Source organism: Triticum urartu, chromosome 2, assembly GCF_003073215.2.
Source record: "Triticum urartu cultivar G1812 chromosome 2, Tu2.1, whole genome shotgun sequence".
Lineage (NCBI taxonomy): Eukaryota > Viridiplantae > Streptophyta > Magnoliopsida > Poales > Poaceae > Triticum > Triticum urartu.
Genome location: NC_053023.1, coordinates 45456223 through 45462505, shown reverse-complemented (window position 1 = coordinate 45462505; position 6283 = coordinate 45456223).

The following is a 6283-nucleotide window of genomic DNA, read 5'->3' as shown; positions in this document are numbered from 1 at the left end:
TCATCTTGTCACCGGCATGACACCATGATCTCCATCATCATGATCTCCATCATCGTGTCTCCATGAAGTTGCTCGCCAACTATTACTTCTACTACTATGGCTAACGCGTTTAGCAATAAAGTAAAGTAATTTACATGGCGTTTCTCAATGACACGCAGGTCATACAAAAAATAAAGACAACTCCTATGGCTCCTGCCGGTTGTCCTACTCATCGACATGCAAGTCGTGATTCCTATTACAATAGCATGAACATCTCATACATCACATATATATCATTCATCATTCATCACAACTTTGGCCATATCATATCACAAAGCACTTGCTGCAAAAACAAGTTAGACGTCCTCTAATTGTTGTTGCAAGTTTTACGTGGCTGAAGTAGGGTTCTAGCAAGAACGTTTTCTTACCTACGTGAAAGCCACAACGTGATTTGTCAACTTCTATTTACCCTTCATAAGGACCCTTTTCATCGAATCCGCTCCAACTAAAGTGGGAGAGATAGACACCCGCCAGCCACCTTATGCAACTAGTGCATGTTAGTCGGTGGAACCGGTCTCACGTAAGCGTACGTGTAAGGTTGATCCGGGACGCTTCATCCCACAATACCATTGAAGCAAGATAAGACTAGTAGCGGCAAGAAAGTTGACAACATCAACGCCCACAACAAATTGTGTTCTACTCATGCAAGAGAACTACGCATAGACCTAGCTCTGATACCACTGTTGGGGAATGTTGCAGAAAACAAAAAAAATTCCTACGATTTCACCAAGATCCATCTATGAGTTCATCTAGCAACGAGTGATTGGATGCATCTACGTACCTTGTAGATCGCGAGCGGAAGCGTTCAAAGAACGGGGATGAGGGAGTCGTACTCGACGTGATCCGAATCACCGGAGATCCTAGCGCCGAACGGACGGCACCTCCGCGTTCAACACACGTACGGTCAGCGTAACGTCTCCTTCTTCTTGATCCAGCAAGGGGGAAGGAGAGGTTGAGGAAGATGGCTCCAGCAGCAGCACGACGGCGTGGTGGTGGTGGAGCTGCAGTACTCCGGCAGGGCTTCGCCAAGCACTATGGAGGAGGAGGAGGTGTTGGAGAGGGAGAGGGAGGCACCAAAGGCATGGGGTAAGAAGTCCTCCATCTCCCCACTATATATAGGAGGGCCAAGGGGGGGGCGCCGGCCCTAGGAGATCCAGTCTCCTAGGGGGGTGCGGCCAAGGGGAGGAATCCCTCCTCCCCAAGGCACCTAGGAGGTGCCTTCCCCCTTTGGGACTCTTCCCTTCTTGAACCCTAGGCACATGGGCCTCTTGGGGCTGGTGCCCTTGGCCCATATAGGCCAAGGTGCACCCCCTACAGCCCATGTGGCCCCCCGGGGCAGGTGGCCCCACCCGATGGACCCCGGGGACCCTTCCGGTGGTCCCGGTACAATACCGGTGACCCCGAAACTTGTCCCGACGCCCGAAATAGTACTTCCTATATATAATTCTTTACCTCCGGACCATTCCGGAACTCCTCGTGACGTCCGGGATCTCATCCGGGACTCCAAACAACATTCGGGTTACTGCATATACATATCCCTACAACCCTAGCGTCACCGAACCTTAAGTGTGTAGACCCTACGGGTTCGGGAGACATGTAGACATGATCGAGATCGCTCTCCGGTCAATAACCAACAGTGGGATCTGGATACCCATGTTGGCTCCCACATGCTCCTCGATGATCTCATCGGATGAACCACGATGTCGAGGATTCAAGCAACCCCGCATACAATTCCCTTTGTCTATCGGTACGATACTTGCCCGAGATTCGATCGTCGGGATCCCAATACCTCGTTCAATCTCGTTACCGGCAAGTCACTTTACTCGTACCGTAATGCATGATCCCGTGACCAGACACTTGGTCACTTTGAGCTCATTATGATCATGCATTACCGAGTGGGCCCAGTGATACCTCTCCGTCATACGGAGTGACAAATCCCAGTCTTGATCCGTGTCAACCCAACAGACCTTTCGGAGATACCCGTAGTATACCTTTATAGTCACCCAGTTACGTTGTGACGTTTGGCACACCCAAAGCACTCCTACGGTATCCGGGAGTTACACGATCTCATGGTCTAAGGAAAAGATACTTGACATTGGAAAACTCTAGCAAACGAACTATACGATCTTATGCTATGTTTAGGATTGGGTCTTGTCCATCACATCATTCTCCTAATGATGTGATCCCGTTATCAATGACATCCAATGTCCATAGTCAGGAAACCATGACTATCTGTTAATCAACGAGCTAGTCAACTAGAGGATTACTAGGGACATGTTGGTGTCTATTATTCACACATGTATTACGATTTCCGGATAACACAATTATAGCATGAATAAAGACAATTATCATGAACAAGGAAATATAATAATAATGCTTTTATTATTGCCTCTAGGGCATATTTCCAACACCGTCTGCATTGAAGGTGCCCGTCGGGCCCTTGCCCGTGCAAAGGTGCACTGGGGTAAGCTGGACGGTGAGAAGCTTGTGAAGGACGGGTCGCCGCCGGGGAAGGAGCATCGCAAGCCCGAGAACTATTACAAGGATGTTCTTGCGGGTGCCCGCCTTGTGGCGGATGAATGTACCAAGGATGTAATTTTTGAATAAACTCGCTTTGTTTTTATCCTGTGCGCTGAAAACTTGTTCATAGGCGCTTAAGCAATGCTTGTTGAATTTAAAATATTATTTTCTGTGCGGCCGTTTATTCAAAAATTGAGAGATGGCCAGTCGTCGGCTTCTTCCCCCATGCCACTAGTGCTGGGGTGTTCGGGATAAACCTGAGCGCTCTTTTTCCCATAGTTGGGTCCTTCGAGGGAGGCGCTCAGCACAACGAACCAGGCAATCGGACTATAATGCTTGAACACTCTCACTTAGCCATAGAACTTTATAATTTTAAATTTCGGCGAAGCCCCTAGTTCGGAAGACCGAGTTCGGGGCGCTATCCACGCCTTGGCCGGACAAATCCAGCTCCTCGCTCGAAGCGGCATGAGTCTTTAGGGACTCTAAAAACCTCTCGAACAGCGACCAGTCTCGCCTCATCATGACAGTCAGTTTTAGCTTTCTCCACTGAGGTGCTTAACCCAGCTCAACCGGGGCACAATCGTAGTGGTTCTCCTAGTGCTACCTTAGCCGATATAGCGGAACGTAAGGCACCAAAACATAGGAGCCGGGCAAACCCAACTATTAACCCAAATCATGATTCGGAGCCGATGCATATAGTGCTATAAGTTCGGGGTGCCGCACTTGTGAAAGTGTACGGACTTCTCACACCATATTAAAGGGTACTGAAGCCCCTGGCGTACTTGCCGTACCACAGTGTACGGGTGCAACATGTCATTAATGAACATATATAAAAGAGAGTAATGCAGAAAATAGACAAAAGCTATGCATTGTTTATATAAAGGCTATTTATCAAAGCCGAACGATACAAATAGTGCGGTAAGCAAAAGATATTGGACTATTCAGTATGTCCTGACCGGGGGTAGGCCGCGGAATTGTATTTAAAACAGGTATACCGCTCGTAACAGTGACCACCTGGGAGTTCCATAGTGCGGCATGGCTTGTCTGCCTCCCTGGATCTTGCATCGTTTGTGCGGCAGTCGAATTGTCGAACAGGTCGTCCGAAGTATGGAGTCCTGAAGGTAAGAAAAAATTAAAAAGAGAATCCGGCAGCCCCTAGTACGTTTTAAGCTGTATTCTGGGCGTGCCGTTATTGTGCCCCTTCCCCTGTGCCTATGGTATTTCAAGGGCGTAGTTATGTACGTGAGGTACTGGTTTCGCTATGTCGCGATAGCTGGGGTTGGGGCCGCATTGCTACGCTTGCTCAGAGTGTGCCAGGCGGTCCTGCTGTGGGTTACTCCGGGCGCGCTTGGCAGTGTCTGGCTTTTTAATGGCCGGACTGGAGAATTGCCTGAGAAGGCTACTTCGTACCTCCGCTGCAAGAGCCGCCGTATGCTCCTCCGTATGGAGGGAGCGTTCGGTGTTTCCGTTGACCGTAATTACTCCTCGAGGGCCTGGCATCTTGAGCTTGAGATATGCGTAGTGCGGCACCGCATTGAAATTTGCAAATGCGGTTCGTCCGAGCAGGGCGTGATAGCCACTGCGAAACGGGACTATATCGTAGATTAACTCTTCACTTCGGAAATTGTCCGGGGATTCGAAGACCACGTCAAGTGTTACTGAGCCTGTACAGTTGGCTTCTACACCTGGTATAACGCCTTTAAAGGTCGTTCTTGTGGGCTTAATCCTTGAGGGATCTATGCCCATTTTCCGCACTGTATCCTGATAAAGCAGGTTCAGGCTACTGCCGCCGTCCATGAGGACTCTTGTGAGATGAAATCCATCGATGATTGGGTCGAGAACCAATGCGGCGAAGCCGCCATGACGGATGCTAGTGGGATGGTCCCTTCGATCAAAAGTGATCGGGCAGGAGGACCATGGGTTGAACTTTGGGGCGACTGGCTCTATCGCGTATATGTCCCGTAGCGCACGCTTCCGCTCCCGCTTGGGAATGTGGGTTGCGTATATCATGTTCACCGTCCGCACTTGTGGGGGAAAACCCTTCTGTCCATTGTTGTTCGGTGGCTTGGGCTCCTCGTCGTCACTGTGCAGCCCCTTGTCTCTGTTTTCGGCCCTTAACTTGCCTGCCTGCTTGAACACCCAACAATCCCTGTTAGTGTGATTGGCTGTCCTTTCGGGGGTGCCATGTATCTGGCACAAGCGATCGAGTATTCGGTCCAAACTGGACGGGCCCTGAGTATTCTTTTTGAATGGCTTTTTCCGCTGACCGGATTTATAGCCTTTGAATCTGGCATTGACTGCCGTGTCTTCATTGCTGTCGCTGTTAATGCGGCGTTTTTGCTTATTCCGACGTGTCCTGCCACTTTTATCCTTGGTATCCGAATTACCAGGGTTCTTTGATAAGTTGTTACTGCGAGCTAGCCAGCTGTCTTCTCCCGCGCAAAAGCGGGTCATGAGTGTCGTGAGGGCTGCCATGGATTTCGGCTTTTCCTGTCCCAGGTGCCGGGCAAGCCACTCGTCGCGGATGTTATGCTTGAAGGCTTCTAGGGCCTCTGCGTCCGGACAGTCGACTATTTGGTTTTTCTTTGTTAGGAACCGTGTCCAGAATTGTCTGGCCGATTCCTCTGGCTGCTGAATTATATGGCTTAAGTCGTCGGCATCCGACGGTCGCACGTAAGTGCCCTGGAAGTTGTCGAGGAATGCGGCTTCCAGGTCCTCCCAAGAACCGATTGAGTCTGCTGGCAAGCTGTTAAGCCAATGCCGGGGCGGTCCTTTAAGTTTGAGCAGGAGGTATTTGATGGCGTGTAGATCATCGCCGCGTGCCATGTGGATGTGAAGGAGATAATCCTCGATCCATACCGCCGGGTCTGTTGTGCCATCGTATGATTCGATGTTTACGGGTTTGAAACCCTCTGGGATTTTATGATCCATTACTTCATTCGTGAAGCATAGCGGGTGTGCGGCGCCTCTGTACTGGGCTATATCACGACGTAGCTCGGAAGCGCTATGTCTGTTGTGTTCGGCCCGGCCGAATTTGTTGTATCCGGAGTGAAGATCATTGTCACATGCCGTAGGGCGCCTGCGCGATCCGTAGATCGATCTTGTTTGTCTTGCCTTATCCTCCAGTATGTCTCGCAGGTCGGGCGCATTTTCCCGTGCCTTAGTTGAGTGGCGTCGGGGCATGGCTTGGGTGGAGGGCCGAGGGGCCTCTCTGTCGCGGCCGCGAGGTGGCCGGTCTGCCATGTCATGCGCTGGTGATGTAGGTGCTTCCTCCTCTGATCGGGGTAGTGGCCTGCGCTTCGGGTAACTCTTGGAGGGGCGTTCGAGTTCATACTCTTCGGCCGTAAGGACTTCAGTCCATCTGTCAGCTAGCAAATCTTGGGCAGCTTTAAGTTGTTGCTGCTTTTTCTTGAGGCTGCTTGCCGTGGCTAAAAGCCTGCATTTAAAACGCTCTTGTTCGGCGGGGTCTGATGGTATGACGAATTCGTCGTCATCAAGGCTTGCCTCGTCTTCGGAGGGAGGCGTATAGTTATCATCCTCGACCTCTCGGTCTGCCGCTCTCTCATGAGGGCTGGCTTCTCCATCTTCCTGTGCCGAATCTTGCTGAGGTGGGTGTTCTTCGGCGTTATCCAGGGTAGTATTATCTCCCGTGCCGGAATCACTGTTTTTGCTTTGGCGGGATTTAGAGCGGCGCCGTTGACGCCGACGCTTTGGCTGTTTCTTG